We start from the raw sequence: 5,515 nt of genomic DNA on the forward strand, positions 1-5,515 counted from the left end.
ATAAAAAGTGTTCATACAGTTTGATGTTTGCAATGGTGGAAATGCTGGTTCTGTTGCAGACTAATAGTAGAGGATACCTTTTTCTATTTGGTGCTAGTCTAGCTAAAGAGCTATGCCACCAGAACAATTGTGTCCAATGTGCAAGCCTAAAATGATTTTTATAGGAGGACTAGTGAGAAGCCTGATGGTGTAATATATAGTACTTACAGAAGAATGAGTTTATGCTATTCACTAAACTATGTTGTGCTTTGGGCCTTTATCTACTGTACAGAAAGTTTGCAGGACGAGGTCTAGTGAAGAGTACTGGCTGCCCCAGGGCCTTCAGCACTGACAAGGCAGAAGGCGCTGCTGTGTTAACTCTCTAATTATGTGTTTCTTTTAGGAAAGTGTAGTCTACTCCTTAGACTTAATATGCCTTTTTCAATTCCCTCTTAATATTTACCCACGACTTTAGCCTCTTGAGTTAAATCTTGGGTAAACACAGGGATTTTCAGAGACTGGTAAGTAGAGAAATACCTGCTTGGTCATATCAGAACATACAGAAATCTTGCTTTTACTAGTATCCTATCTAGATAGAGAGAAACTTTAAAAAATATTGTCTTTGACTCCTTGCCCAAGGAAAATTAGTGCTATACAAAATTAAAATAGATACACCATAGTTATGCCTATTTAAAGAAAACATTTTTACAGTTAGAAAAATACGCCCATGTTATGAAGGTATAATTTCTTAAGTTTGCATTCACTCATGAAGGAGTGAGTTAGGAGGATCAGCATCTTATCCAAGAAGGGATTGAAGAATGAATGAAATTAAATTCATATTGAAGTAGTAACCTCTATTATAACTGGTTCAACTTTCTATAAAATTACTCAAGAAGATATATATCAAAAAGAAGTCACTGCCACTAAAAATTTGTTTTTATAGTCAAGCTAGTCTAGATTCCTGTAGAGAATTCTACTAATGAGATGTTTGGTGGAACTAGAATGAACAATTTCAACAGATTGATTCCTTTATGCTGTGGTCGAACAGGGAAGGCCTTTCATCATTTGGCTGCTATCTTTCCCCTGCTTCAGAAACATGCAGACACTAATTAGAAAAGTGAACAAGAATTATCATACATGTAAGTACTTTTGTGAAGCATCACTTTTAATGAAGACATCTTTTGCATATGCATGTGAAGAATGCAAATAGTGGTTACTCAAATAAATGTTCATATATTAGTTTTCTGTGGCTGCTGTAATAAATTAACACGAACTTTGAGATCCAAAATGACATAGATTTATTATTTTACAGTTTGGGAGGTCAGAAGTCTGAAATGGATGGATACTAGTGGGCTAAGATGTTAGCCAGGCTGAATTCCTTTCTGAGGTCTCTAAGGGAAAATGTGTTTTCTTGTCCTTCCTGCCTTCCAGAAGCTGCCTGCATTCCTTAGCTTGTGGACCCCTTTCATCTTCAACATCAGCAATGGCCAGTCAACTCTTTTTCCTATTGCATGGCTCTGACTCTTCTACTTCTCTTTTTGAGATTTAATGACCCTCATGATTACACTGGTCCCACCCCAGTACTGGAGGATAATCTCCCTGTTTTAAGGTCAGATGATTAGCAACCTTAATTTCATCTACTACCTTAATTTTCCTTTGCCATGTAATCTAACACATTCACGGATTTTAGGGATTAGAATGTAGACATCTTTGGAAGGCCATTATCCTGCTTACTAAATAGGTCAGTAATATTTTCGGAAATATATTTGTCAGAATCTGTCACAGTTAAAGCACTATAGCTATGCTGAAACTACGAGGGCTTGGGGATTGTTGTTTTTCATAACACAGATGCAGGTAGTGATACAAGAAGAGTCTGTGCCAATCCCAACAGGTACTAGCAGGTAGGTGGAAAACCTGCTAGAGGCTGGAAATTGGGATGTAAGTTTTGTAAACCAATATATCATTTAGCTGTAAGAGATTTATGTTTAAGTGACACATAAAGACAATCTTCATCTCTTTCTTGGCAAACACTGTCTCCTTCATGATAAACTGAAATAAAAAGAAATCATTATGGACAAGGAAAAGGGAACAGTATCTCAGAGTCTCAGAGTAAATGTTGACCTCTCAAGATGATATGCCGCAGAAATATGAAGGGATTTTTAGAAGTTTGTCATCCTCAATAGCATCAGGAAATAGAAAGTGAAGTGAGAGAATAAGTTTAGATTATAAGAAAGTAGGATTATTTGGAAAAGGAGATGGATCAGTCAAGAAAATATTGTAAAAAGACCAGAATGACATAACACAATTAAAGTCTGTGTTGGAAGCTGAAAAGAAAGCACTACTTAAAAAAAAACTCATGGCCAAGTGTGGTACCTCAAGCCTGTAATCTCAGCACTTTGGGAGACAACACAGGCAGATTGCTCAAGCCCAGGAGTTTCAGACCAACCTGGGCAACATGAAAACCTGTCACTACAAAAAATGCAAAAATTAGCCAGGCGTGGTGGCACACACCTGCAGTCCCAGCTACTTGGGAGGCTGAGGTGGGTGGATCGCCTGAGCCTAGGGAGGTGGAGGCTGCAGTGAGCTGTGGCTGTGCCGTTGCACTCCAGCCTGGATGACAGAGTGAGACCCTATCTCAAGAAAAAAAAAGAAGAAAAAAAAATCAAGAGGGGAAAATTGATAATTTCTGTTGAAATGAGCAGGTGCAATAAAAATTAAAATAACAAAAGAGAGGATTAAAAATATAGAAGATAGAGATCATAGACTTGAACACCCAGAACCAAACTGAGAATCACAGATGTTCTTGAGGCAGAAGCAATTAGAACACAAATAGTAAGGAAAGATTAATAAAAGCTCTTCTGAGCAAAAACAGAAAACAAAACCCAATACCAAAAAACAAAAATTGAAGGGACTTTCCATACTCCAGGCAACATTAATGAAAAGAGTTTTATATCATTTCAACATGGTAATTTTTTAAAGAATAAAGTAAAAAAAATCCTTCACACACATAGGCAAACAAAACAGCCTTATAAAGGAGCAAAAAATCAGATTTTTTTTTTTTTGGTCACACTATATGGTACAAAATATTGCTATAAAGTATACAAAATTTGCTTAGAACAGTTAGGACTCTGGATAAACTGTAGCAATCTGTGTATTAACAGTCTCTCTAGGAGATTCTTATACATACTAACATTTAGGAAGCACTGACCAGGTAACTGAGAGAGAAATTGAAGTTAAGAATTCAGTAACAGAGACTTTACAGATGCTGCTGCCGCTGGGAGCCCTGTATTACCAGCTATTGTCAACCCCACTGTGTTCTTCGACATTGCTGTCAATAGCGAGCCCTTGGGCTGCATCTCCTTTGCAGACAAGCTTCCAAAGACAGCAGAAAACTTTCATACTCTGAGCACTGGAGAGAAAGGATTTGGTTATGATGGTTCCTGCTTTCACAGAATGATTACAAGGTTTGTATGTCAGGGTGGTGACTTCACATGCCATAATGGCACTGGTGACAAGTCCATATACAGGGAGAAATTTGATGAGGAGAACTTCATCCTGAAGCATACAGGTCCTGGCATCTTGCCCATGGCAAATGCTGGACCCAACGCAAATGGTTCCCAGTTTTTCATATGCCCTGCCAAGACTGAGTGGTTGGATGGCAAGCAAGTGGCCTTTGGCATGCTGAAGGCATGAATATTGTGGAGGCCATGGAGCACTTTAGGTCCAGGAATGGCAAGACCAGCAAGAAGATCACCATTGCTGACTGTGGACAGCTCTAATAAGTCTGACTTGTGCTTTATCTTAACCACCAGACCATTCTTTCTGTTGCTCAGGAGAGCATCCTCCACCCCATTTGTTTGCAGTATCCTAGAATCTTTGTGCTCTCACTGCAGTTCCCTTTGGGTTCCATGTTTCCCTTGTTCCCTTCCATACCCAACTGGATTGCAGAGTTAAGTTTATGATTATGAAATAAAAACTACATAACAACCACAACAATAACAAAAGAATTCAGTAACAGAGAAGTGACTGATCTTTAATAATTAAGCCAAGTTAACAAAAAGTGAGATTTAAGTGATTGTAACTTTAATTATAATGCTGAATGCAAATGTAAAACTATGCTTTTGAAAGAGAAAATATGTCACACAAAATAATATTTTAATAAGCATTAAATATTTAATACCTTAATATTTAACACTAAGCAATAAGAAACCCAGGATCATATTTACAAGGTGCAGAAATAAATTTGTGACAAATTCTCATTTTTCTAGTGGTAGACTCAAATATTCTAAGTATTTGAAAGTTTAAAAATATATTCGTTCAACACATATTAGTGTTCTTTTTGATATACCAGGTACCACTGTTAGAAACAAAAGTAGGATGCATGACTTCCAAACTACTGGAGAGAGAAAAGAATGTGCAGCCTGATCTAAATCACCAAGTACTGTCGTCCCTTGGTATCTGTGAAGGATTGCTTCCAGGACCCCCCACAGATACCAAAATTTGTGGATGCTCAAGTCCCTGGAATAAAATGGCATAATATTTGCATGTAACCTACAGACTACTTTAAATTATCTCTAAACTACTTATAATACCTAACGCAGTATAAATGCTATATAAATAGTTGTATTGTTTAGGGAATAATGATAATAAAAATGTCTGTACATATTCAGCATAGATGCCATTTCTTTTTTTCCTGAGTGTATTAGTCCACTTTAATGCTGCTGATAAAGACATACCTGAGACTGGGCAATTTACAAAGAAAGAGGTTTATTAAACTTACAGTTCCACACGGCTGGGGAGGCCTCACAATCATGGCAGAAGGTGAAAAGCAAGGAGGAGCAAGTCACATCTTATGTGGATGGCAACAGGCAGAAAGAGAGAGCTTGTGCAGGGAAACTCTTGTTTTTAAAACCATCAGATCTTGTGAGACCTATTCACTATCAGGAGACTAGCATGGGAAAGACATGCCCCCATTATTCAATTATCTTCCACCAAGTCCCTCCCACAACACAAGGGAATTATGGGAGCTACAAGATGAGATTTGGGTGGGGTCACAGAGCCAAACCGTATCACTGAGTATTTTCAATCCATGGTTGGTTGAATCCACGAATGTGGAACCCACAGACAAGGGGGCCAGTAGTATATAAAACAAAGAAAAAAAATAAAGCATAATCTACATAAAGCATGAAATAAGATTACAGTGTTACAAACATATCATTTATGGCAATAAAAATAAATAGTGTAAAGTCCCCCAGTGGAAGAAAAATTAGATAATTTGACCATGACCGGACACGGTGGCTTACGCCTTTAATCCCAGCACTTTGGGTGACTGAGGTGGTGGATCACCTGGGGTCAGGAGTTTGAGACCAGCCTGGCCAATATGGTGAAACCCCACCTCTACTAAAAATACAAAAATTAGCCTGGCCTTGTAGCGAGTGCCTGTAATCCCAGCTGCTCAGGAGGCTGAGGCAGGAGAATTGCTTGATCCCAGGAGGTGGAGGGTGCAGTGAGCTGAGATCATGCCATTGCACTCCAG

At 38.3% G+C, this 5,515-nt stretch overlaps 1 protein-coding gene and 1 pseudogene across 1 annotated transcript in view; both read left to right on the top strand.

The window, feature by feature from the left end:
- FHIT (fragile histidine triad) overlaps nucleotides 1–5,515 on the top strand; it is a 1,350,907-nt gene that overhangs the window by 353,878 nt on the left and 991,514 nt on the right. The window lies entirely within an intron of this gene.
- Nucleotides 1,076–3,758, top strand: LOC105552694 (annotated as a pseudogene).

The sequence above is a fragment of the Mandrillus leucophaeus genome, unplaced genomic scaffold, assembly GCF_000951045.1.
Source record: "Mandrillus leucophaeus isolate KB7577 unplaced genomic scaffold, Mleu.le_1.0 Scaffold57, whole genome shotgun sequence".
NCBI classification, from domain to species: Eukaryota; Metazoa; Chordata; class Mammalia; order Primates; family Cercopithecidae; genus Mandrillus; species Mandrillus leucophaeus.